The sequence below is a fragment of the Lepidochelys kempii genome, chromosome 2 (assembly GCF_965140265.1).
Source record: "Lepidochelys kempii isolate rLepKem1 chromosome 2, rLepKem1.hap2, whole genome shotgun sequence".
NCBI classification, from domain to species: Eukaryota; Metazoa; Chordata; order Testudines; family Cheloniidae; genus Lepidochelys; species Lepidochelys kempii.
Window position 1 is genome coordinate 216,257,584 of NC_133257.1, and position 24,671 is coordinate 216,282,254.

General features: G+C 39.8%; 1 long non-coding RNA gene across 1 annotated transcript in view; it reads left to right on the plus strand.

The window, feature by feature from the left end:
* LOC140906052 (uncharacterized) overlaps positions 1-24,360 on the plus strand; it is a 30,122-nt gene extending 5,762 nt beyond the window's left edge. The window contains exons 2-3 of the long non-coding RNA XR_012157030.1: positions 15,219-15,301; positions 23,778-24,360. This is a non-coding gene — a long non-coding RNA (uncharacterized lncRNA). The remainder of the gene's footprint in view (positions 1-15,218; positions 15,302-23,777) is intronic.
* The last annotated feature ends 311 nt before the right edge of the window (positions 24,361-24,671 follow it).

The window sequence follows — 24,671 nt, forward strand, 5'->3', positions numbered from 1 at the left end:
GTGCCCTCTGAGTTTTAGGCATATTCGCAGTGCACTGTGCTGAAGCTTTCACTGCTATTCCTTGTTCTGGGAAATACTCTATTTAAGGTTCTTACATGGCCCAGGGACCATACTGTCTGAGCACCTCATGATCTTTTAATATCTTCATCGTCACAACTCCCCTGTGAGGTAGGGAAGTTCTATTATACACATTTTCCCCAATAGGGAACTGAAGCACAGAGAGACTAAGTGATTTGTCCAAAGTCACGCAGCAATTCTGAGGCAGAACAGGGAATTGAACCCAAGTCCCAGGCAGTGTTCTAACCACTGGACAATCCCATCTTTCCTTAACAGAAGATTCAGCTTCAGAGCTGTCAATTCAGCACCTTTAACAAGGAGTGAACCCCCTCCTTTTTTTTTTAAGTCAAAGAGGTGAGTTATTACTGAAAAAATTCCTATCCCTTCCCATCTATCTATCTTTTCCAATTATTGCTGTGTTCAGACTGAATTCTAGAGAAACCAAGAGTATGCAAGACCAGAAAGATGCAGCTGTAAAACCATGATATATGTCTTGGACTCCCTTTCTCTTTTTTAAATGCTTGTCAGTTAAGTATAACGTTTCTTCTTGAGCATTCTATTTTTTAATACACAGGAGGGGACTGAAAAAACTGTTCGTCTTCAATACATCAGTGTTAACATTATGGGGGGAAAACAACATTCCGTACAATGAAAATCTAATCAAAGAGCAACCCAACTGCTGTGCATGAAAAAACAGTGGGCCATATTAGGCCACTGAGAATTAAACAGAGCTCCCTATTGATTTCAGTGGGAGGTCTGCTTAAAATCTGAGGTCACAATATGGCTCAAAGCAAGGTACATTTTTTAAAAACCAGCGTATTTAAAAATTCATAGGCCACGTCTACACTACCCGCCAGATTGGCGGGTAGTGATCGATCTATCGGGGATCGTGTAGACACGATAAATCCCCGATCGCTCTGCTGTCGACTCCGGAACTCCACCACGGTGAGAGGCGGAAGCGGAGTCGATGGGGGAGCAGCGGCCGTTGATCCCAGGCCACGAGGACGTGAAGTAAGTGATTCTAAGTCAATCTAAGATACATCAACTTCAACTACACTATTCTCGTAGCTGAAGTTGCGTATCTTAGATTGATTCCCTCCCCCCCCTCCCCCCAGTGTAGATCAGGCCATAGATTCCAAGGCCAGAAAGGGATATTGTGGTCATCTAGTCTGATGTCCTGTATAACCCAGGCCATAGAACTTCCCCAAAATAATTTCGGTCTGACCTATAACATAACTTTTTAGAAAAACATTCAATCTTGATTTAAAAATTGCCAGTGATGGAGAATCCACCATAATCTTTGTTCCTATTATTGATTACCCCCACTGTTAAAAGAATATGTCTTATTTCCAGGCTTGTTCCACCATCCAACCATTGGATCTTGTTATATGTTTATCTGCTAGACTGAAGAGCCCATTATCAAATATTTGTTCCCCATGTAGGTACTTACAGATTCTGATCAACTCACCCCTTAACCTTCTCTTTATTAAGCTAAATAGATCAAGCTCTTTGATCAAGCTCTTTATTAAGCTAAATAGATCAAGCTCACTATAAGGTAGGTTTGCTAATCCTTTAATCCTTCTCATGACTCTTCTCTGGAGCCTCTCCAATTTATCAATATCCTTCTTGAATTGTGGACACCAGAACTGGATACAGTATTGTAGCAGAATTCACATGAGGCACTAATCAATGTTGCATTCACATTTGCACTTCTATATACCTATTTCTTTGGGTGTACTCAATATGTATATATAATATTTGTCTTATATTTATTATGAGTCTTACTCTTTCAATGTTACTAGCTTCATTACCCTTTCCTTCATCTCCAACAAATGCCTCTGTGCCTTTGACGTACTTTGTGTTTTCAACACTCGCTCAAACCTGTCCATAAAGTTGCTTCCCTCATCACTGAAATTATTTCTAAAAACTCTTTCAGCCATCTCATTTACAAGAAATAATGGATATAAAAGCTAATTAACTAAAGTTTAACTGAACCAGGTGCCTTACATTGGATGTGCATGAGCTTATTATTGACCTTGCCATCCTGTGAAAGAGAGTGGCACTTTGCACGGCCCTGATCCAAAGCTACAGCCTGACCAACGAGAGTCCTTCCTTTGACATAAACAGGCTTCGAATGAGGATGCACATGACTAAAGATATTCATGCCCTTAAGTCTTTGCCAGGTCAGCTCCCATCAATCCAATTGTACAAGATTTTGTAACAGAGAAAGTCTATAGAGCTGATCAAAACTTGGAATGTCTGTTCTGCAGGAAATTCTAACATTCTGAATTGGAATGAAAACAAAAGCTTTTGAAATTTTGTGTAAAAATGAAATTTCGGAAGTAATTCCACTTTGTGTCAATAGAAACATTTAAGCAGTTAGCACAGAAAGATCAGTGTGCAGAGTACAGGTGAGGCTGCCAAAGGTACATGACATTTGCAATGAATATAGCATGCAAGAGTGTCTTAGGCAAGGCCATGTGAAAGGCATAAAAGGTAAATATATTTCTTTTTCATTTCTACATCTCATTTTAGGTCTCTTTCACTTTGCTTTTTTAAATTTATTTAGCTTGCCTCACTGCCACTTGTGCATGTTTGGAGTTCGAAGTCTTAGGGGTTTTTTATACCTTGCTTATTTATTTAATTTGGATGGAAGGGAGAGGGAGAGCGCATCTCCCTGTATGAAATAGGTAACAAACATCACATAGCTCTTTATCTCAAAGAGTGTATTACACTATCGTTGATAATGATTATGATAGCTAGTGGGCAGCAAGACAACTTAACTACAGTCACATACAGAATGGCCTTCAAAAATCTTCAGCGGGGACTTTGCATAGATCACAAGTCAGACCAGAGTGCACAAGATGCATTTACAACAGGAGTTATATTTTGAAGGGAAACTAGTATACAGAGGAAATAGCAAACCTAAAATAAAATAATGATGATAATGATAATAATAATAATAATAATAGCACTTCAATCTGACCAGAAACCGAAAGCACAAAGACCATGCTTGGATTTCCCAAAGAGTCACAAATCCAGACACTAAAGCAGTGGGGTATTTCTTTTCTTTTTTTTAAATGTGCCTCCTTTTGGCTGCTGCGTATCCTTTCTACAGACTGATTATTCCATTGTGATGCTTTTCGTCTGTCCACTTAGATCACATCAACTTGATATATAAACTCTAAAGAGGCTGTGAGAGTTGACTCCAGTGAGAGAAGCCCAGTGTTGACTGGGCACCTATTATATACAGTTGCGGAACAGCTAGAAGTGAAAAGACCATTAGACAAAAATGGAAAGAGAAAATTGTGAGGCAAAGAGGAACTGGATAACAAGCAATAAATAAATGTGCTATCTGTTCGGAGCTGCCTGTTAAGTAGCATTATGCTTGCGAGACTGTACCAGAAAGACAATAATGGGCATGATAAGGCACAGATAGCTATTTGATTTTTTTTTTTAAACGTAGGAGTCACTTGATCTCTGCTTTAAAGGCACTTCCTTGCCACTGTTCCTTGGAGTCACAGAACATACAATGCTTACCATTGCTGAGCCATAGTTCATTTCACTAGAGGTACACAGTGAGCTAATTATCTCCTGAGAACTTGCTATAATTTTAAGGGTTATGCACAAGATGTTAACTAATCACACAGCTCCCAGATATTTGTAACATGCAGTGTGACTGTGAGGTTGCATTTAAATGAGAGACAGGCATGACTACTGATGTGTTGTTTGTTAGTGCTGCACAGCAAGCAAAATGTTACATTACACAGTGCCAAATTCACAATACTTGATAGTTTATGCTTCAGAGATAAAACAAAGCATACAACACTTAATCAGTGTTCGGTGTTCCATGGGCTATATTAAATAATAATAACAAACTAAGAAGTACTTGGGTGGGGGTGGGGGGAAGACTACAAACTTAATTAAAAATTGCAAATATGATGCAAATCAATGCAAACCAGGGAGGCTACATATGCATGTTTTTGTACAAAATATGGGTCTGATTCAGAAAACCCTTACTCACATGAGTATTGAGAATCTGCTGGTTCAGACCATAAAAAGTACAACAGTTCTACACTTTAAAAACTCGCAATAGACCAGATATTAAATGGGGAACTTGTGCTTACTGGTCTTTTTCATTATTTTAGACTTTGAAAATTTTTTTCATTGGCAAAGTGACAGGACACATTTTCAGACAGCTCAGAATTGGCACATTTTTATTACAGAATTCTCCTTGCACACGGAAATTCTCCAGTTAAATCAAGACTGCTGCTGACAAGTAACTTAGGACTTTCCACTTTTTTCAGAAACAGAACTACACAAAGGGAATATGCATGTCTGGATTTGTAAGCAACGACAATGGCTTCTTTTGTAACTAGCAACAGCACTGAGTGATTTATTTTCAGTCAGGTGTACTTAAAAGCAGCCAGTCACATTTAAATTTTTTTTGTAAAAATTCTCCACATTGTTTTCAAGTTGTAATCGAATGCAACCATTCAGCTGTCAATAAAGTTTTGTCTTTATAATGTGCTTTCGTATGAAATTAAGATAAGATAACCATGGAGAATTAGACAAGGAAAATATTTAAACACTGTCCTTACAGTAGTTTAGGATAACATTAATTATACCTAATTTGGACAAGATTATGGAATTATGAGACAATGCATAAATATAACTTTACTCTTTTGATATACAAAAAAAAGGTTACAATTCTTCTCTATTTTGAAACTTAGAATTAAATGGGAAGAATGTCAATGTTATAACTCTGTAGTATTTCAATAGGTCCATCTTTCTAAACATATAGAAGTAACTCTACCAGACTAAACTACAGATCAAACAATTCATACTACTCTACTTTCACAAATCACATTATTACGTGGAATCATTACATTTCATGTCATGTGTTTAGGTAACTATTACAATTAAATTTTATGACACCTTTTGCAATATTCATAGAATATCAGGGTTGGCAGGGACCTCAGGAGGTCATCTAGTTCAACCCCCTGCTCAAAGCAGGACCAATCCCCAACTAAATCATCCCAGCCAGGGCTGTGTCAAGTCTGACTTTAAAAACCTCAAAGGAAGGAGATTCCACCACCTCCCTACGTAACGCATTCCAGTGCTTCACCACCCTCCTTGTGAAAAAGTTTTTCCTAATATCCAACCTAAACCTCCCCCACTGCAACTTGAGACCATTACTCCTTGTTCTGTCATCTGCTACCATTGAGAACAGTCTAGATCCATCCTCTTTGGAACCCCCTTTCAGTAAAAAGAAAAGGAGTACTTGTGGCACCTTAGAGACTAACCAATTTATTTGAACATAAGCTTTTGTGAGCTACAGCTCATTTCATCGGATGCATAAAGTGGAAAGTACAGTGAGGAGATTTTATATATACACACAGACCATGAAAAAATATACATTGTAAGGAGAGTGATCACTTAAGATGAGCTATTACCAGCAGGATAGTGGGGTGGGGGGAGAGAAAACCTTTTGAAGTGATAATCAAGGTGGGCCATTTCCAGCACATTTCCAGGAGTTAACAAGAATGTCTGAGGAACGGGGGGGGGGGGGGGAGGGGAAGAAATAAACAAGGGGAAATAGTTTCACTTAGTATAATGACTCAACCACTCCCAGTCTCTATTCGAGCCTACGTTAATTGTATCCAATCTGCAAATTAATTTCAATTCAGCAGTCTCTCGTTGGAGTCTGTTTTTGAAATTTTTTTTGTTGAAGGATAGTCACTTTGAGATCAGAAATCGAGTGTCCAGAGAGATTGAAGTGTTCTCCGACTGGTTTTTGAATGTTATAATTCTTGACATCTGATTTGTGTCCATTTATTCTTTTACATAGAGACTGTCCAGTTTGACCAATGTACATGGCAGAGGGGCATTGCTGGCACTTGATGGCATATATCACATTGGTAGATGTGCAGGTGAACGAGCCTCTGATAGTGTGGCTGATGTGATTAGGCCCTGTGATGGTGTCCCCTGAATAGATATGTGGGCACAGTTGGCAACGGGCTTTGTCAAAAGGATAGGTTCCTGGGTTAGTGGTTCTGGTGTGTGGTTGCTGGTGAGTATTTGCTTCAGGTTGGGGGGCTGTCTGTAGGCAAGGACTGGCGTGTCTCCCAAGATTTGTGAGAGTGATGGGTCGTCCTTCAGGATAGGTTGTAGATCCTTAATAATGCTTTGGAGAGGTTTTAGTTGGGGGCTGAAGGTGACGGCTAGTGGCGTTCTGTTATTTTCTTTGTTGGGCCTGTCCTGTAGTAGGTGACTTCTCGGTACTCTTCTGGCTCTGTCAATCTGTTTCTTTACTTCAGCAGGTGGGTATTGTAGTTGTAAGAATGCTTGATAGAGATCTTGTAGGTCTTTGTGTCTGTCTGAGGGATTTGAGCAAATGCAGTTGTATCGTAGAGCTTGGCTGTAGACAATGGATCATGTGGTGTGGTCTGGGTGAAAGCTGGAGGCATGTAGGTAGGAATAGCGGTCAGTAGGTTTCCGGTATAGGGTGGTGTTGTTCAGGTAGTTGAAAGCAGCTATCAAATCCCCCCTCATTCTACTCTTCCGCAAACTAAACAATCCCCGTTCTCTCAGACTCTCCTCATAAGTCATGTGTTCCAGCCCCCTAATCATTTTTGTTGCCCTCCGCTGGATGCTTTTCCATTTTTTCACATCATTCTTGTAGTGTGGGGCCCAACACTGGACACAGTACTCCAGTTGAGGCCTCACCAATGTCGAATAGAGGGGAACAATCACATCCCTCGATCTGCTGGCAATGCCCCTACTTATACAGCCCAAAATGCCATTGGCCTTCTTGGCAACAAGGGCACACTGTTGACTCATATCCAGCTTCTCATCCACTGTAAACTCTAGGTCGTTTTCTGCAGAACTGCTGCCTAGCCATTCGGTCTGTAGTACTGTTCAAGTACTTCAGAGATAATCAGAACAAGAGATAGAATAGCCTAAACTAATATTACCACTAGAAACACAGTATTGCTGTGCTAGATCAGCTCATCGGTCCAATATTTTGCAGCTACCAGTGACCAATACCTGATATAGATGATCCTCCATCCCATATAGCGCTCCTTGTCAATTCTGCAGTACTTTTTATTCGAGTAAGAATTCCTTCCTGACTTTCAAATGCAATCAGTAAAGCTGGTCAGGAAATTATTTTTTATTCTATGAAAAGCTTTGATGCAATTTTTTTCAAATGATTGTCAAAAGTTTTCTTTAACCTTCTTGGGGATTTTGTCAAAAACAATTGCAAAAAAGTGAAAATCATCAGTTTTCAGGTTTTTAGTATAAAACCAAAAACTTTCAGACAAAAACTATCTTTTTCACAAAAACTTCAGGTTTGTTCAAAAGCCATTTTCCACAGAAAATGTTTCAATAGAAATTTTTTTTATCAGCTCCAGCAATCAGTTTAGCCCCTGAAAAATCAGATTTAATCAGCTTTCTTTTAGCTCGCTCTAAGTTCAAGCTAAGTTTAGCTCAAATTCTCTGCAGGAGTAACTTTATTGATTTCAGAGAATCTGCAAAATTGCAGCTGCAAACAGCTGCAAGTATGGTTAAGGCAGGGGTAAAAATTAGCCTCCAAAACTATCATCAGAATTTCTCATTACAGACCTTTCCCTTTGGTTCTTCCTCTTCTAAACTGATTCAAGACCCTGATTCAATAAAGTATCCCTATTTAGGACACTTGAGGGTCCAACCCTATTCAGGACAACACTTAAGTGTTGCTAAATTGCATTGAAATCAATGGGATTCAAGCAAGCACATGCTTATAATTAAGCATGTGCTTACTTGCTTTCCTGAATCAAGGTCTGTATATTCAAGGCTCTTGTTGTACAGCATTAATTGCAGTTGGGTCCACAATGTATTTTCAAGTGTTTACATGAGAGAGATCACCAAGCCCTGTGGGGGAATACGTCAATATCTGTTCACTTCACTTTCCTAACTTCCCTTTATGTCATCCTATGCTTCTTCATCCCATCCCCTTTGCCCTCCCTTTGGTTAGAAGCTTATTCTGGATCTCTCTTGCACAATATACCATGTCAGTATCTTCATTACGGAATTACTATACGGTACGTTTTATTTTACTTGAAATCATTTTGGTTCCTGATTTGCTCAGTGCTAGATTATACCATCTTATTTGTATATTTCATTTGATCTTTTCAACTCACTGTCCCATACTTACAAAAATAGAGGGCGATGTGGAGAATTACAAGGATTTGAGTGATGTAAAATTAGCAGATAAGGTGGAAGTGAGGTGAAGGGTTTAAAAAATGTGAATGCTGAGAGCGGAGCCTGACAAGGCTTGCAAATGCAGTTCATAGAATCATAGAATATCAGGGTTGGAAGGCACCTCAGGAGGTCATCTATTCCAACCCCCTACTCAAAGCAGGACCAATCCCCAACTAAATCATCCCAGCCCAGTTCAGAAAGTATAAACACCCCAAGGACTTTGGATGCTTATTCAGGCCTTATTCAAAAGGCAAAATTTTCGAAAGGCCTAAGACTTGTCTTCAACAGGGACTTAGGTCTGGATTTATGAATTGGTATTTAGGTTCCCAAATATGCAGATAGACACTTGTAAATCCCACTACACACCTATGTGAATCAGGCATACAACTCCTATTGACTTTCAATAGGATCTAGGCACCTAAACCCCTTAGGCATCTAGTAGGCTTTTCAAAGCTGCATATTTGCATCTTTGAGCACCTCAATACCTTTGTCAATCTGGCCATTAGGCACTTGAGAGTCCAAGTGCCATTCACTTTTAATGGACTTTGGCTCCTACGTGCCTAAATCACTCTTATAAATGAGACTCTGGGGGAAATTTGGAGATGTGTCTGAGTCTCTGACATCTGTAATATTGAACTGAAAATCTCACCAGATTCTTTTTCATGAGATTTCATAGGAACATAGGATTTGCCATAATGGATAATACCTGCAGTCCATCTACTCCAGGATTTGTTTTCAGTAGTAGCCAGCACCCTATGCTTCAGAGGAAACATGCATCATGGAGGTATATTATCTAGTGCTCATCAGGAAATTTCCACCAAAATGGTTTTCCGGCAGAAATGATTTTCTGGCATTTTTGCAAAATCAAAATTTTCTGTGGGAAATTCAATTTTGCTGGAAAATTTTGATTTTCTTATGAATGATCAAAATGAAAGGTCTCTAGCTGCCCACCTGGACAACTCATCATTTTCACATTCTGCCTGTAGGAAAAAAGTGAAATAGACAAGAGCCTTCCATGGCAAAGTGAGAAGCAGACAATGGAGACTTACCTTTGCCCTTATAAAAAGAAAAGGGGTACTTGTGGCACCTTAGAGACTAACACATTTATTTGGTGCCACAAGTCCTCCTTTTCTTTTTGCGGGTACAGACTAACACAGCTGCTACTCTGAAACTTTGCCCTTATGTCAGCTTTCATAATCCCAGAAGGCCCAGGGTCAGAACAGAACAGGATTGGTGGCAGCTGAAGATGAGGTAGAGTCGATATGGTAGGTATGAGAATAGGGCTGACTGAGGACATCTCTTGGGCAGCCTTTCCCAGTGGGGTTCCTATGGTGCCTCAGCTGGAATTTGAAGGTGTCCCACTGGCATAGACTGTCAGTGGTACTGCTGCCTGCTCTCTGATGGGGTTGAGAGCTTTCAGGCAGAAAGCTGGAGCACGACAGCACAAATTCTGGGTGGTTCAAACACAGAGTAACAAAGTTGATTAACTGGAAAATTCAAAATGCCTTCAGTAACCTTTACAGGAATCCTAACACACATGGAAAATTTCCTGCAAGGAACCAAGAACAAGCTGTAAGTACAGAACATTAAACTCAGCTTGGTTTAAGATGGTGTTGTGGGTAAGGCAGAGGGGCTGGGAGCCAGGAGCTCTGTGTTCCATTCCCACCTATGCCCCAGATTGTATGTGTGGGCTCAATCCTGAAAAATGATAGGCATAACAACCCTCATTGGTCTTAATGGGACCATCACCAGGCATTGCTTAGCGCCTTACAGGATCAGACCCTAAATGAGCCCCTCGCTGCCTCATTTCCCCTGATCTGTAAACTGCCTCGCAGAGATGCTGTAAGGCTTAGTCAGATAGGGTCGTAATGTGAATCCCTTACTCACACTGGTGAGCAGTTACCCACTGCCATATTCAGGTAAGTAAATGGTTCACAATCCAGCCTCATTGTTTGGAAACACTTTTTCGGCTTCAGTGTATCTATGTTTAAATTGTATAAATAGACAGACAGAAAGCATTAAGAGTATTATTAGATCTTTGGTGGTGAAAAGAGCAACACAAGGTAAAATAATTGGAGAAGGAAAGAGAGAACAGAGAGATGGAAAGCACAGTATTAGTGAGAAGCAGCAGGATCTACAATTTGTTCAGAAGGACTGCGAGAGCTGTGAAAAGAAAGAGAAGCAAGTTTAGAAGGATAATTAGAGAGGATCAAAAAGAGATACTAACTGTCAAACCTTCAAAGGATATTTTAAACTAATGATAACAGATTCTTCAAATATTATTCAGAATAGACAAAGGGAGGAGGGAGAAGAGAACCCTGATCCACTAGCAAACAATAAAGAGAACTGGAGACAGGACATATAAGAATATGCTGATTTGTTAAGTAGTTCTTTTGTGATGTATTTACAGAAGAGGAAGAAGGTGGAAAAGTTGTGAGGGGAATCTAGATAGTATGCAGATAAAAGCTTAATTATTTAAACATATCTGGATTGCTTTGGTCTAGAAATCAGACTCATTAGTTGGATCAGCATTATAATGGGAATAATTTTTCTTGTGGTATTTCATTATTTCCTCCTCTGGTCCCAGTATTTCCCAGCTGAATCCAAGGTGTTCAGAGAAACTGAGACCAAGTACAATATCAGTACTGTAACAACCAGGGCCTTTATGGTTCCCTTCTGCATCAAAATGATCAGAAAGGAAAAAAAAATACAAGATCAATGCTTCAACTTCTGAAGTTATGTGCCATCTGGTTCTCTTAGCATATAACCAGAAGGCATGTGACCTGTTTAACGGTAGATGTGAGGCAACCCACATGCAGCCCAAGCCAGACACACACAATAGTTAACTATGTGCACCTCTGAGATCCCAGCTCCAAGCTGGTTCTTTTGCCATCCTGCCATCGACTCACTCTCTCTCTGGTGAGGGAAGGGGTTTGTCAGATAGCGTTTGAGGACAGTTAATGCTGCTCAGAGCAACATTTACTGACACTGTGACATTCTGAATGTCCATAGTGTGCAGCATAGCAAACAACGGCAAACTTCCTAGGGAGCCCCACTGATTTGTTACACTGTTAAGTTTAGGATCTCTCTAGAGCCCTTTTTAGAGATAAATAATGTTGACAAACTAAACTGTGGTACCTGGCAGATTTTCAAAGGCCTTGGTTCCGATTTGTGTGCTCGACCCTGCAATCATGTAAGACTGGGTGTAGTGTTCAAGACTTACTTGGTGTGGTAAGCACTACACCTAGTAGAAGTGCTAAGACTAAATATTGCAAAATCAGGGCCGCAAGAATAAATGGGGGAAAAATTACATATGCACGCTTGGCCCAGGTCTGAGCAAATTAAAAAATAAAAATACAACAGATGTGATTCATTTTTCAGGGTGAAACACTTGTTTATGATGTCTAGTGTAATTAGTATTGTGAAAACTTAAAGATCTTTTATACACTTTACACATTTTTGACTAATCAGAACTGTTTCTGTAGGGGCTGTTTTATGTAGATATGGCACAGCAGTTCCTTTTTGTACCTTTTTTTCCCCTTCAGCAACTACTGAAGTCTTCATTTACACTGCACAAATTATCCTTAGCAGCAGGTAGGAAGCAATCAGCAAGGTGTAGCTGGCAATAGGTCTATTTTCATTACAGGATGGAGAGAGCCAGGGGACATGACATTTGTCCAGCATAGTAAGGAGGACTCTATTAGGAAAGCTGACTGGAGAATTGTGTTCTTGCCGAGGAAACACTGAAAAATGGAAATGTGCAAAAGCATGCATAGTAGATTGTAAAGTAAGGTAAATATTTTCTTTGTTATTGCTCATAATGATAATGGAGCAACCTGAGATATTTTAAAAGCCTCCCCATTATATCCATCCCCCCTCCAAAAAACCCCCACACCTTATGCCATTCTTATTCCTCTATCTAGAGACTCACAAAGCAGCTCAGGATTCATTTATCTGTGAGAAATGGGACTGCATAGTGCCCTAAAGGGGTGAATTCATTAGCAAAAAGGCAGGGGGAGGGAAATTTTTCTAGAATGTGAAGATTTGATGGTGCTAGGAGGCAAACCAATTAATAGAATGACTGCAAATTAGATCAAGTCATCAAGAACTAGTGGCACATACACACTGAGGCTTACTATTGGCTGTATCGGTTCTCTTGTGAGCGATCATACCACATACACATCGTAGGCTGTATCGGTTCTCTTGTGAGCAATGGGAGTAGGGCATGTTGCACACTTGAAAGTGTTTACCTAAGTGATTTATGAGGAAGATGTTTTACTAATCTGTAGATGAAAATAAAAAGACCACCTTTCAAGCAACTAAATTTCCAACAGCCAAGATTTTTCCTTCTGATGTATATGCTTGGCTTCTATTTGTCTTCTTTGTAGCTAAATTTCTACACTTACCATGAGGTTGGAACCAAACTATCTTCAAAATTATCAGCAAAAGGTGCAAATCTTGCATTCTTAGTCAGGCAAGACTTCTATTATAATTAAAAGGTATTTAGCTTAAGTATAGGCTACAGAGTAAGACCATAAAGGGACTCTAAAATGCTACACCTCTAATTGATACACCTCTAATTGATGAGCACCTCATAATCACCTCATAACCCCATGAAGTAGGGAAGTGCTATTAGCTATTAACCCCATTTCACAGCTGAGGCATTGAAGCACAAGGGAGGTGAAGTGACTTGCTGAAGGTCACACAAGAAGTCTTTGGCAGAGCAAAGGATTGAACCCCAAACTCCTGAGTTCCAGGCTACTGCCCTAATCCCTAGACCATCCATCTGTCTTTGCATGGGAAACAGATCTCCATCTTTAATTACACTGCTACCTGGAAGTATAAAGAAAATGCTAATACGAAAGCTCTCCATGCACAGCCCTTCTCTCTTTGAGTTAAATATTATTTCGCTATTCTGAGTTACTGCAAACATCACAATGAAATTCAGTTTTGGAGCCCTCGAGAGGGTATGGTCTGCCCCTCTCCAGACTCAGCCCAGGGACTATGTTCTTCAACAGAATTTGTATAAAGTACTGCTACATATCCAGAATGTTCTAGCACAGGTATTGCCAGAAGATGAGCTTCATTTGGTAAGTGTGCCATAGAATCATAGGGTCAGAAGAGACCGCAAGGGTCATCTAGTCTAACCCATGCCAGAAGCTGGGAATGGGCGACAGGGAAGGGATCACTTGATGATTATCTGTTCTGTTCATTCCCTCTGGGGCACCTGGCATTGGCCACTGTCAGAAGACAGGATACTGGGCTAGACGGACCTTTGGTCTGACCCACTATGGCTGTTCTTATGTTCTTAAGATGCGGGATTTGTTGTGTCTAAACCACCAAGACAAATGGCTGTCCAGTATCCTTTTGAAAACTTTCAGTGAAGGAGTTTCCATGACTTCCCAAGGTTATTATTTCAGGGTCCAAACCCCAGGAAGAGTCCTGGTTAGTCCTTTAGTGGAATCGCTAAAAGTAATATTAAAATAGAGCTTTAAATACTCACATTTAGTCCCTAATATTGTTTCGAACTTTATGTCGAAGTCTGAATGCTCTGAGCTGATACTGTGATGAATATAGATTGTTGGGGGAAGTGAAAAATTAAGGTTGCCAACCATCCTCATTGTTATGGGACAATCTCTAAATTGGGCAGATTGTCCTGCACTGTTGTACAGGCATGCTGGTGCACTCTTATTTTTAGAAAAAGAGAGCACTCATCATCCAAATCTACGTACCTTTTTAGTTTGGGGGAACATGGTCTGGCTTGGAAGCCAGGAGAACTCAAGTTCCATTTTCACCTTTTCTATTGACTACTGTTATTTTTTCTGTGCTCTTCACAACCATCCTTACTGCTCAAGGCCTCACATGCTTACAAAGCAACTACCATTCTCCCATTTTACAAATAAGGCAGTTGAGAAGTTGCACCAGGTTAAATCTTGCAGAGCTGGGAGTAGAATCACAGACCCCTGATCCTCAACCTGCTCAGCTTTCTGAACTATACCAGCTGCTAATGGCCCCAGTGGGGTACCCCAGCACCCGTTAATTGCCAGTTATATAGATGCCTCCTAGATATGCCCCTTGAATCAGGGATCCTGATGAAAGTGGTGTAGGAGCCACTACAGCAGCTTTACACCACTCTAGAAATCCCCTACACAGGGGAAATCTTCCAGTAGCCAGATCCACCTGCTTTTGTGTGGCCCTACCAAGCTAGAGATTATAGTCAAAAGGCTTTAAAAATAATTACAGATGGTCATCATGAAACAAGGTGCTCACGGAAGTGAAACACTAATAGCACTGGCTGAAGATAGGGATAACACATTGGGGTATTCTACAGGTTTGCTCACTCAGGTCTGCTAAAGCATCTCAGTCCAATCTTATATGATCCTCTATTATTTGGAGTATGTATTTGTCCCTCAGCTGTGTTGCACTCAAGGAAGCAAAAAGGAGTCGGAACAATCTGCAGAAGTGGGGTGGTGGAAGCAATGCAACATACTCCACCACCAAACATGTGAGGCCACAGAAGCCATTTGGTACCTAGCTCACATGGTCAAATTTTCGCTAGGTTTTTCCAAGGTATTGAGCACCCACTGAATTCAACTTCCCATTTGAGCTGAAGAGTCAGTCAATACAAGCACTCAACCTAATGACTTTTGTAATACTGGATTATCACTGGGTATATATCCATAATAACTCCAGTGAAGTGACCCCAGGGTGGAACACAGAACCAGAAGCAAACCTGAGAGCACTATTTTCCATGATCTCTCTTTTAATTCTCAAGTGAAAGGGATTTATTCTGAACGTTATTTTAGAGATCTTGGATTAAATTCACTTTCTCTCTAGGTTTACATAAATCCAAGTGAGTCTAGCTCTTTTGGAATATCTCGCTTTTTTGTATTTATTGTTGTCTCTTTTGTTCTTAGTAGGGACAGGTTCATTCTTGGAGTAACTCCATGGAAGACCAGGAAATTACTGAATGGTGTTAGTGGACTGTGATATATAGCAGGTCAGTCTAAATGATCTGGTGGCCCCTTTGGGTCTTAAATTCTATGACTGTATAACATCAGGGCTGAAACTCTTCTTATGAATCCTTACAGAAATTAAGTGGTGTTTGAAGAAAAAGAAAGCAGCAAATATATCCACCTCTCTGATATGATTTTCCTGAAACTTTCTCAAGTTCTTGGTGGCAGGAGAAAAATGTAATTAGAACAATCCACTAAGTGCTTTATTTGCCACCTGTCATTCTCTGAATGCCTGCTGATAAAAGTGAGGTGTTTTACTTGCAGATTTGTCTTGATAGTCTGGAATTATGAAAGGTAGTGAGTGCTGTAAAGTGAGTGCTCCAGCAGCCACATGGGGATAAAGATAGATTCAATCAAATCAAAGTTTGGCAATAGAGAAGTAAAAATTAAATTGTACTTCATGTATCCCAAGGATATTTTTTTAAATGGAAACTGTCATTCATGAATTCAGTTTGCCGGAAGACCTAAAAACCTAAATACAATAGGTTTTCCTGTTTAAGTTGTTTACCAACTGTAGCAGTCTTCTACTAGCTATAGTGTGATTTTGTGCAAAACTTATCATGACTTTGGAATGGTTTCTATCATAGGGTCAACATTATTCCTTTTTATCATAATTTTTAATTTCAAATCTGATTCTTCAACAATCAAATTAAGTTCCGGATTTGAACTAGAAGTGGACGTGTGCTGAGTTCAGAACTGGAGAGGATCCACCAAAACAGGGTCACATGAACATCTGATTAGCTGCTACACTGCTTATCAATATTCTTACATTATGGTGATTAGTGTAATTGGAACTATCACTGCACCAAGTGCAGTACAGTGTATAATTGTGTAGTAAAGGGCCAGATCTCAGCTGTTGTGAATCAGCATATGTTCGTTCAACATGTACATTCAAAGCATCTATCTAATTTACACCAGCTGCAGATCTGGCCCTTACATTTCGGCAATAGAAATTATGATTCATTGGCTCAAATTCAGAAGTCAGGCAAATGTTGGCATGAATTGCACATGGTCAACTGGTCATTAATTAGTGTAAATTAATTAACCGGTCATTAATTAGTGTAAATTACATGCTATGGTGGCATAAAAACTGGATTATGAAATGAAATGCAACTACAATGAGTTGTGTAAGAAGGAGAAAAGTAAGTAGTGCTGTATCCTACACATTATTTGCTACAGGACAGAAAAAAGTGTTAACATTATCTATACTATAATTATAGTGCATGAAACAAAAGATGTGGTCACAAAATATAAGATCTATTCTTTGCTCTTGTTTGTATGCACATGATTCCAAATCATGTTTAGGGCATTAAACACACATGAAGCATGTAGAAAACAGCACATCCCTCAGCCATGTAAATTGTTGAATGACGACTTTAAGGTTCACATAGGAGACTTGGATTTTAAAAGGCACTAAGAGCCTGAAATCCAGTGAGCACAATGGCAACAATAGCTCAGCACCTTTGAAAATCAGGTGTTTGTGTTTTTCACAAAAAATCAGGATAACAAAATGATTTTTAAATACAAGAAGTTATTTTCGCTATAAGTATCTGTATGAGCAACTTGAACGTCACCAACTCAATTTATAATGTCAGTAGTTTGTAACAGTGATAAAAATAAGGCTTTTTTACTGTACGACTGGGGGTAGTTTTAGCTCTATAAATCAAGCAGATGGAACCTTTTTATTTCAACCAGTTGCATAAGGAAGTGTCTACACAATGGCACGTTAGTGAGGAATGCCCATATGTCTCTCACTAAGGGGGGCATCTACACTAGGAAGTAAGTGGGAGGTTTTTTTACTCCAATTTAGCTAATGTGATGTGCCAACTAACATGGTAAAATCCCAGTAAAGACAAAGACAGTTGTAAAGCCTTTCTGTGAACCTGCTAACACGTGTTTAAAAAAACACCTGCCTTGTATTCATTAGGGTATTACCACATGCTGGCTAATGCCTGGTTTTGAGCGAAGACAAAGCCTAAAAATGTGGTAGTTTCAAGTGGAACTGAAGAAACAAAAGTACTATATTGCTTGCCCACAAGTAAAGGTGTTATAGTGGCAGGGTTACTGCCATCCAATCCAGCAAGGTGCTAATTGTCTTTTCTGTAGAGAGAATGTACAAAAGTATCAATAGAAGAGAATAAGCGGTGTAATAAATATTTCAGTGGGTGTTTTTACAAGTGCCAGGAGTTTCTTTTAAACTAAAAACCCAAAACTATATAAAAAGTTTTTTTGCACTAATGAAATGAGCTCTTTACATATAAATTATATTGTAATAGCAGAGCTCCCTGGTGGAAAAGAGTTCCTTCTCCTGCTGGCAAAAATTAAAATAATCACAGATGGCTAATGATCAAAAATACTGACTGACAGCTCTGAAGTACAAGGCACAGATAATATTCTCAGAGCTGCAATTTATTTACACTCAGAGCTGGCATTAGGCACCCACAAAATCTGTGTGTGTGGTATACCACTATAATGGGGATCCTTTAGCCACTATTGCATTTTCTTGTGTTACTGTGTTTCCATAATGATTAAACCAGAGTACCCTATTATTGGTTAGATGTGCCAGTTATCTGAAACCATTGTTATAATTAAAACAAGGGGATGCAAAGTGTTAGTGAATGCTTTGACACTGTATTATATTGATCGCAGCATGCTTAAATATACACTTTATTAAAATGTTTACCTTTACTAAAATGCAAAGCAGACATACTTCAGAATTCAATAAGCATGAAGAAAGTACTATGATACTTGAAGTATATGGCCCTGAATTATAGTGTAAAAAGGCATCCTACGTCTTCATAAGTGTTCAAACAGATAGTTCTCACTGACATCGTAAGGAATCGATTAATTGATTTCCATGGAAGTTGGATCAGGCCATAAACTAGTTCGATTAACATGGTCTTGTATTATAAATAAATATTTTATAGTCACCAAAGTTAGTACTAAGCCCTTTGTCAAAAAGGAGCCACTGTCCTTGCCCGAAAGACTTTACAGCATATATTCGCAGTGTGACACAGTGAAGGGGGATGACAAATATCAGGGAGGAGATGGGACGAGAAGCGACCCTGTTACTCAGTGTAGATGTGTACAACTCAGTGTTTCCTGCTTTTATAATTTTATACTGAATCTTGTGATATTTCACGTTTTTCTTAAACTTCCAGTTTCAGGAGTCATGAGATTATGTGAGAATCTTGACTTCCATTAAAAAAAACAAACTAGCCTCCACTGACCCAGAAAAAAAGCTAGAAAACAAGCCCTCAGTGTATCCTAGAGGCTCAGAAACCAAATTAAAACAACTTTCAATTTATTATTGGTAGGTTTTTTTTAAAGACTCTTTAGATTTTTAAACCAATTACATGATTTTCTGGGGCCTAAACTAATGAATTTTGAGCACTTGAGGTTGGCAATACTGCCATCCTGGTGCATAAATAATCATGCAGTTGAAGTGATACCTGTGGACGTTTTCTCCCTGCAGACAATACTTGCATAAAATTATTCTGCTTCACCTCAAAACCAGGAGTGCTTTCAGCAACTAGGTGACATTCCACTCTCTGTACACTTTAACTGAGTTTCAGGCAATACACAAATGTCAATGACTTCCCAGTGTTGCAAGAGCATCATGAAGCTTCAGTGTCCTGGACAACCGCACAGTTAATTCTTATGGAGAAGCTTCTGTACTATTTTTCTATATGCAACAGCAAACGAAAGAACCAGAAAAAAACTGGCAGCTGATTAGGAGGGTGTTGAGAGCTATGAGTCCCTCACAAAACAACACTTTTAAAGAGTGTATATTCATTCTAACCTTTTGTTTTTTTAATGCAGTCACAGATAAGTGAACCGTCGCAAGTAAACTGAACTGAACAACAATAAACTAAAATGAGTAAAAGTATTACAAGCATGCTGCTGGCAACCCAAACTTTGGTGTTAATTTCCATTTCTTTCAAGTGCATTTGATGAATGATGTGACAAAAGAATTCTAATTAAAGTCAAAACGCTGAATACTAAATAAATTAGAAGTGCCACTACATTCAAATTCCACAATGATACTTCCACTTCTGCTTCTCCTTTGTGCCCCTTTTCATACGCGTTTGGCACTGAAACTTGGCAAAGGGCTCTGCCAGCTCCCATGAGGGAATGGAGATACTTCCCACAAATAAAAGAGAAAGTGGAAGAGGATAACGCTACCATGTGTCCCCTACCCCCTGTCCATTTCCTATTACACATGTTAAGTTTGGAGCCTTTGATGGATTCTGTCTATTGTTCTTCCCATTTATCTAGTTCATTCCTTTACTTTTATTAAAAAAATAACACTGTTCTCTATGCACACTAGTAGTACTCTAGTAAGTTGCAGTGTTCATGACTATGAATGTGGAATAGTATGGTATTATTTATTATTATACTGTGGGATTATTAAGGGCACAGATAATTGTTGTGATACATAAACATAACCATAATCGGCTAGTTTGTAACTTTACTGGATGAAATTATATGGCCAGCATTCTGCAGGAGATCAGACTAGATGATCATAATGGTCTCTTCCGGCCTTAAAATCTATTAGTTTTTCCCAAGGACCAGTCTGTAGCTGTCCCATCCCACAAGTTGGCCAGAGAACTAATGATAATGGCAAGAGTTACCATCCTTCCCCTCCTCCCCCATTGTTTTAGGGTATATTGTATATGGCCTCCCTAAAATAATAAAACACGACAATGACATAAATACACAATAGCTATTTTCTTTAGTCTTCTACCACCAATCCTCATTTTTGTTTCTCTTTCTATAAAACAATCTTTTACTGTTTTCACAGGTGATAGAGCCAGATTATAACAATACATATCTGTATTTCCTTTGCCCTCTTCCTATGAGATTTTTAACTGCTTTTCACATTTGCCCTCTGAAATCCACTGTGAACTCTACTCCTTTCAGAGAAGGACAGGTACTGATCTTAGACAGAAAAAATATAGAGGATTGGCTTGTATTGGTCTGTATATTTTAAGGGGCTGATTCAATTTAGCTGCCAAAGAAGTTCAGTTGGAAGACCATTAGAGTGAAGATAAATTCAATCCTGGGCATTAGCAGCCCTCTAAACTTCTAGCAGATTCCATGCTCAGTACTCTGAGGGACCTCAACATGCCTGGTTTCTCTCACTCCCTCTTCACCCCCCCCCCCAACAGCCTGTGCATTAATGTATGGCTGGAAGTTGAAGCTAGACCAATTCAAACTGGAAATAAAAGCACAGTTTAAGTGAAGGTAAATAACCACTGGAACAATTTACTAAGGTGTGTTTTCCATCACTGGCAATTTTAAAATCAATTTGGATGGTTTTCAAAAAGATCTGTTCTAGGATTATTTTTTGGCGGGTGGAGGGGAGGGTAGAAGTTCTATGGCCTGTGCTACACAAGAGGTCAGACTAGATTATCAGAATGGTCCCTTCTGATCTTGGAATCTGTGACTATCGTAATATAGTTAATGAAATAATGATGGGCTCCATTTTCAGAGAAGTACAAGTAGAGAAGTGATCTGTATACCGTTTCCACAACGAACATTTCCGAGCACACGTTTAAAAAATCAGTTTTCTATTTCAGTTAAATAATTTTTAATCCCAAATGTGAGTGGCAGAACAAGCATTGTTATTCCCATATCTTGGATCAAGACAAAGGCCAAAATTTTCAATCTTGCGTGCCTAAAACTTGGCACCTAACTCCATATTGGGACACCAAATAAAAATAATCAGGTGGTCAGAAATGCCGAGCTGCTGCCAATTTTATGAAAATAAAACCACTTTTATTTAGGTGCCTAAATATGGAGTTGGGTGCCTAACTTGAAGCAACTAAATTTGAAAATTTGGGCCTAAATGATACAAGCTGAATTTTACTTTTCACCTTCCACCCTCAGCAGTGAGATACTCAGCTTCCAATTTCACTTGGCAAAAAGCAGTTTTTCACAAATGTTTGTAATTGGCATGTGAGCTGTTTTCCTTAACGTTAAACATATTTCTCACAGTTTGTGAGCTAAAGATCAGGCTCCCTTTTGCTGTCATTTGAATAACTGCATACACATTCAGCTTGGAATGGAAACTAAAAGACCATGACAGCAAGTAAACTTTGAAAAAGGGCCATCTGCATGTCAGAGTCAAAGAAACAAGGTGGGTGAGGTAATATCTTTTATTAGATCATCTTCTATTGGTGAGAGAGACAAGCTTTTGAGCTTACAAAGAGTTCTTCTTCAGGTCACTGTGTAAGCTCAAAAGCTTGTCTCTCTCACCAATAGAAGATGGTCTTCACTCACCTTGTCTCTCTAATATCCTGGGACCAACATGACTACAACAATGCTGCAAATAAGAGCTTAAGTCTTTTGGACATCCCTTCTGTATTCAGAATGAAGCTTTATTCAATCACACATAAAGCTTAGAGGCAAGCAAGTACTAAAATTAATACACAAGTAAGAGACATTAGGGCAAAGAAACTATGTGTAACTCACCTCTTCCATGCTGTGATTCACATTACGAGACAACAGAAAGTTTCAGAACCCCTCTCCCATCTAGCCATGAGGAAAAGGAGAGTGGTCATGACCCACTGAAACCTATTCATGACCACCTAGATTGAGAACCCAAGTACTATAGTAATTGGAGTTCTTGCATTTAGAACAGATTTTTCAGTTCACTGGCAATTTTGTAAAGTTGCAAGAAATAGTTTTGGGCTGGCTAGAAAATGAAATTTTTTTGAAGTGTTCAGTCTATCAAAAGGTCAAAAAAATTAGTCTTATGTCTTAGTTTTGAGCCAAATGAAACACTTTATTTTGACAAAACTGAAACTTCAGATTTTGATAATTTTTAAATAATTTTAGTTTTTTAAAAAACAAAAGTAATGGAAATTTTGAAACAAAATATTATTTCAAACAAATATTTGAAATGTTTCAAATTTTTCTTTTTTTGGGGGAGGGAGGCTAGTTGGCAAAATCAACTCAAAATTTGAAAAACATTTTGGTGTTGAGGAATCTCCATTTTTCACCAAAAAATTGGCCAAAAATTTCATCCAGCTCTATTTGAAATCTCTCACTTCTTAGGGTTAGCCCACAACTTGAATTTTGGTCTTAATTACCTTAACTTTATTATCACTGAGGTTGGCCTCTGCTGCCATTGTCTGCTCTGACCCGTGCAGATAAAGCATCCACTGGTTATAGATTTCTATATATGTGTATGAGTTGCCATCTGTGTGTTCTTAATAGATTTCAAAGTCACTTTTACACAATCCACACTGTTCTGTTTTGATTTTGGCAGAAGTGCCCTTCCTTATTTCAATGTTCAGATATTCTTTTGGGGGGGATACAAGCATAAATAGACAAAACTGTCAGTAGTGACCCAGTTGGCAGTACTCACATCTCTGGGCCAGAAAGTCAAAGAGAGTGCTAATCTTTTCCAAGTGTAATATAATATTGATGTTTCTTTTGTGCCTATGACAACACTCTCCCACAGTCAGTGGAAAATGGCATGAGGCATGGCCCTTACAGGAAAATAGAGGGTGGAATTTTCAAAAGCGATGGTCTTCTAATGAACATGGAACAGATACACTTATAATTGGATTTTTAAAAATGCTCAGCATTTTCCTAACTCTGCTCCCACTGAAATAAATGTGACAAACTTCCTTGTCTTCACTAGGATTTTACCTCCAATTAGTTAACTCCAGATGGCTCTCTCCAACAAAGAACACACCATTCTTTCCCAGTGAAGACAAACCTTATATGAAGCTAGTTTTCTTTCATGATATATAGGGTTAGGGCTTGTCTACACTACAAATTTAGGTGGACTTAATTTAGGTCGATTTACAGCCACCACAGTAATTCAATCGGCTGTTGGTGTCCACACTACCCTCCATCTGCTGGTGGAGCGTGTCCTCACCGGGAGCACTTGCACCCACTGAAGTTGAGCATTGTGAGGCACTGACAGCCATATGGGGTTCACAGTTGGAACCCACCATCCGCCCCTGGGTGACAGCCTCAGCTGTGAGCCCCACCCTGGCTCAATTTCACAGCATAGAGCCTACCAGCAGTGAAATTGACTTTCTTGTCAATTTCATGCTGCTATTGTCTCCAGTCAAAGCAGCGGCACTCTGACACACCTGGGAGTTTCCTGCGGGACTGGGAACCTGGGCTTTCCAAGCCAGGCTTGGAATGGGGATCATGGGCAGCAGCCCTCTGCTACTTCACAATGATTCAGCAAAATCCCACCCGGATACAGTGTAGCCCATAGAAGTCTATGGGACAGGGGAGGAGCTTTCTGTACAGGTAACTAATTAGCACATGATAAGTAGCATTAACACATGCTAATCTCTGGAAGCCGATTGCCTGAGCTTGAATGTCGTGTCAGTACGTGCGATATAAATTAGCATATGTAAATCCTTGAAAGCTGATTGGTTGAATTGCAATGATAAATTAATAGCTAATGAGCTGAAATCATATATAAAGGCAGGAGCCAGCAGGCTAAAGCTCTGCAGGAGACAGGGACCAGCCAGAGAGGAATGCTGAAAGGAAGAAGACGCCTGCAGAACAGCAAGAGCAGCTCCCGCGGAACCCAGCGAAAGAGCGGCTGCCTGGAGGATAGCTATCCTAGCAGCAGCCCACCGTGGCAGCCAGTCAGCAGGAGGCCTCTGCAGCAGCCCAGCAGCAGCGACCAATGGGCTTCCGGCTCTCTCACCTGAGGAGACACTTTGCCCCGGTGTCGGCAGACAGCCGCCCCGTGCAGCGCGGCCCGCTCGCCACAGCCGCCGACGCCCCTCGGGCCATCGCGCGCCAGCAGCAGACGGAGCAGAAGGGCCTTGGCTGGACGGTTCAGAGGGATTGTTAAAAAGCCTCCGCAAGTCAAAATCTTTTCTATGTCACATCCTGGAGCAGGGGTTCTCAAACTGGGGGTCGGGACAAGGTTATTACATGGGGGGGGGCGCGTTGCGAGCTGTCAGCCTCCACCCCAAACCCCGCTTTGCCTCCAGCATTTATAATGGTGTTAAATATACAAACCAGTGTTTTTAATTCATAAGGGGGCGGGGGGTGGGGGTCGCACTCAGAGGCTTGCTGTGTGAAAGGGGTCACCAGTACAAACGTCTGAGACCCACTGTCCTGGAGTGTCTGGGTTTCAAGTATAAAGAAAGCTGAATGCCTGTGGTTTGAGGGAGATCTCCCTCCCCATTCAGTGACCAGAAGGCCAACGCTCACTGGATGTTAGTATTAAGTATTTAACATTGAATGTTAATTGACATGTTATATGTGTTTAATTTGTAACAGATATTGGTATAAGGTGTAGAGCATTAAGTAAATGATTATATTGTTCTAAATTGTGATTGTAGTACTGTGTCTTTATTTCTC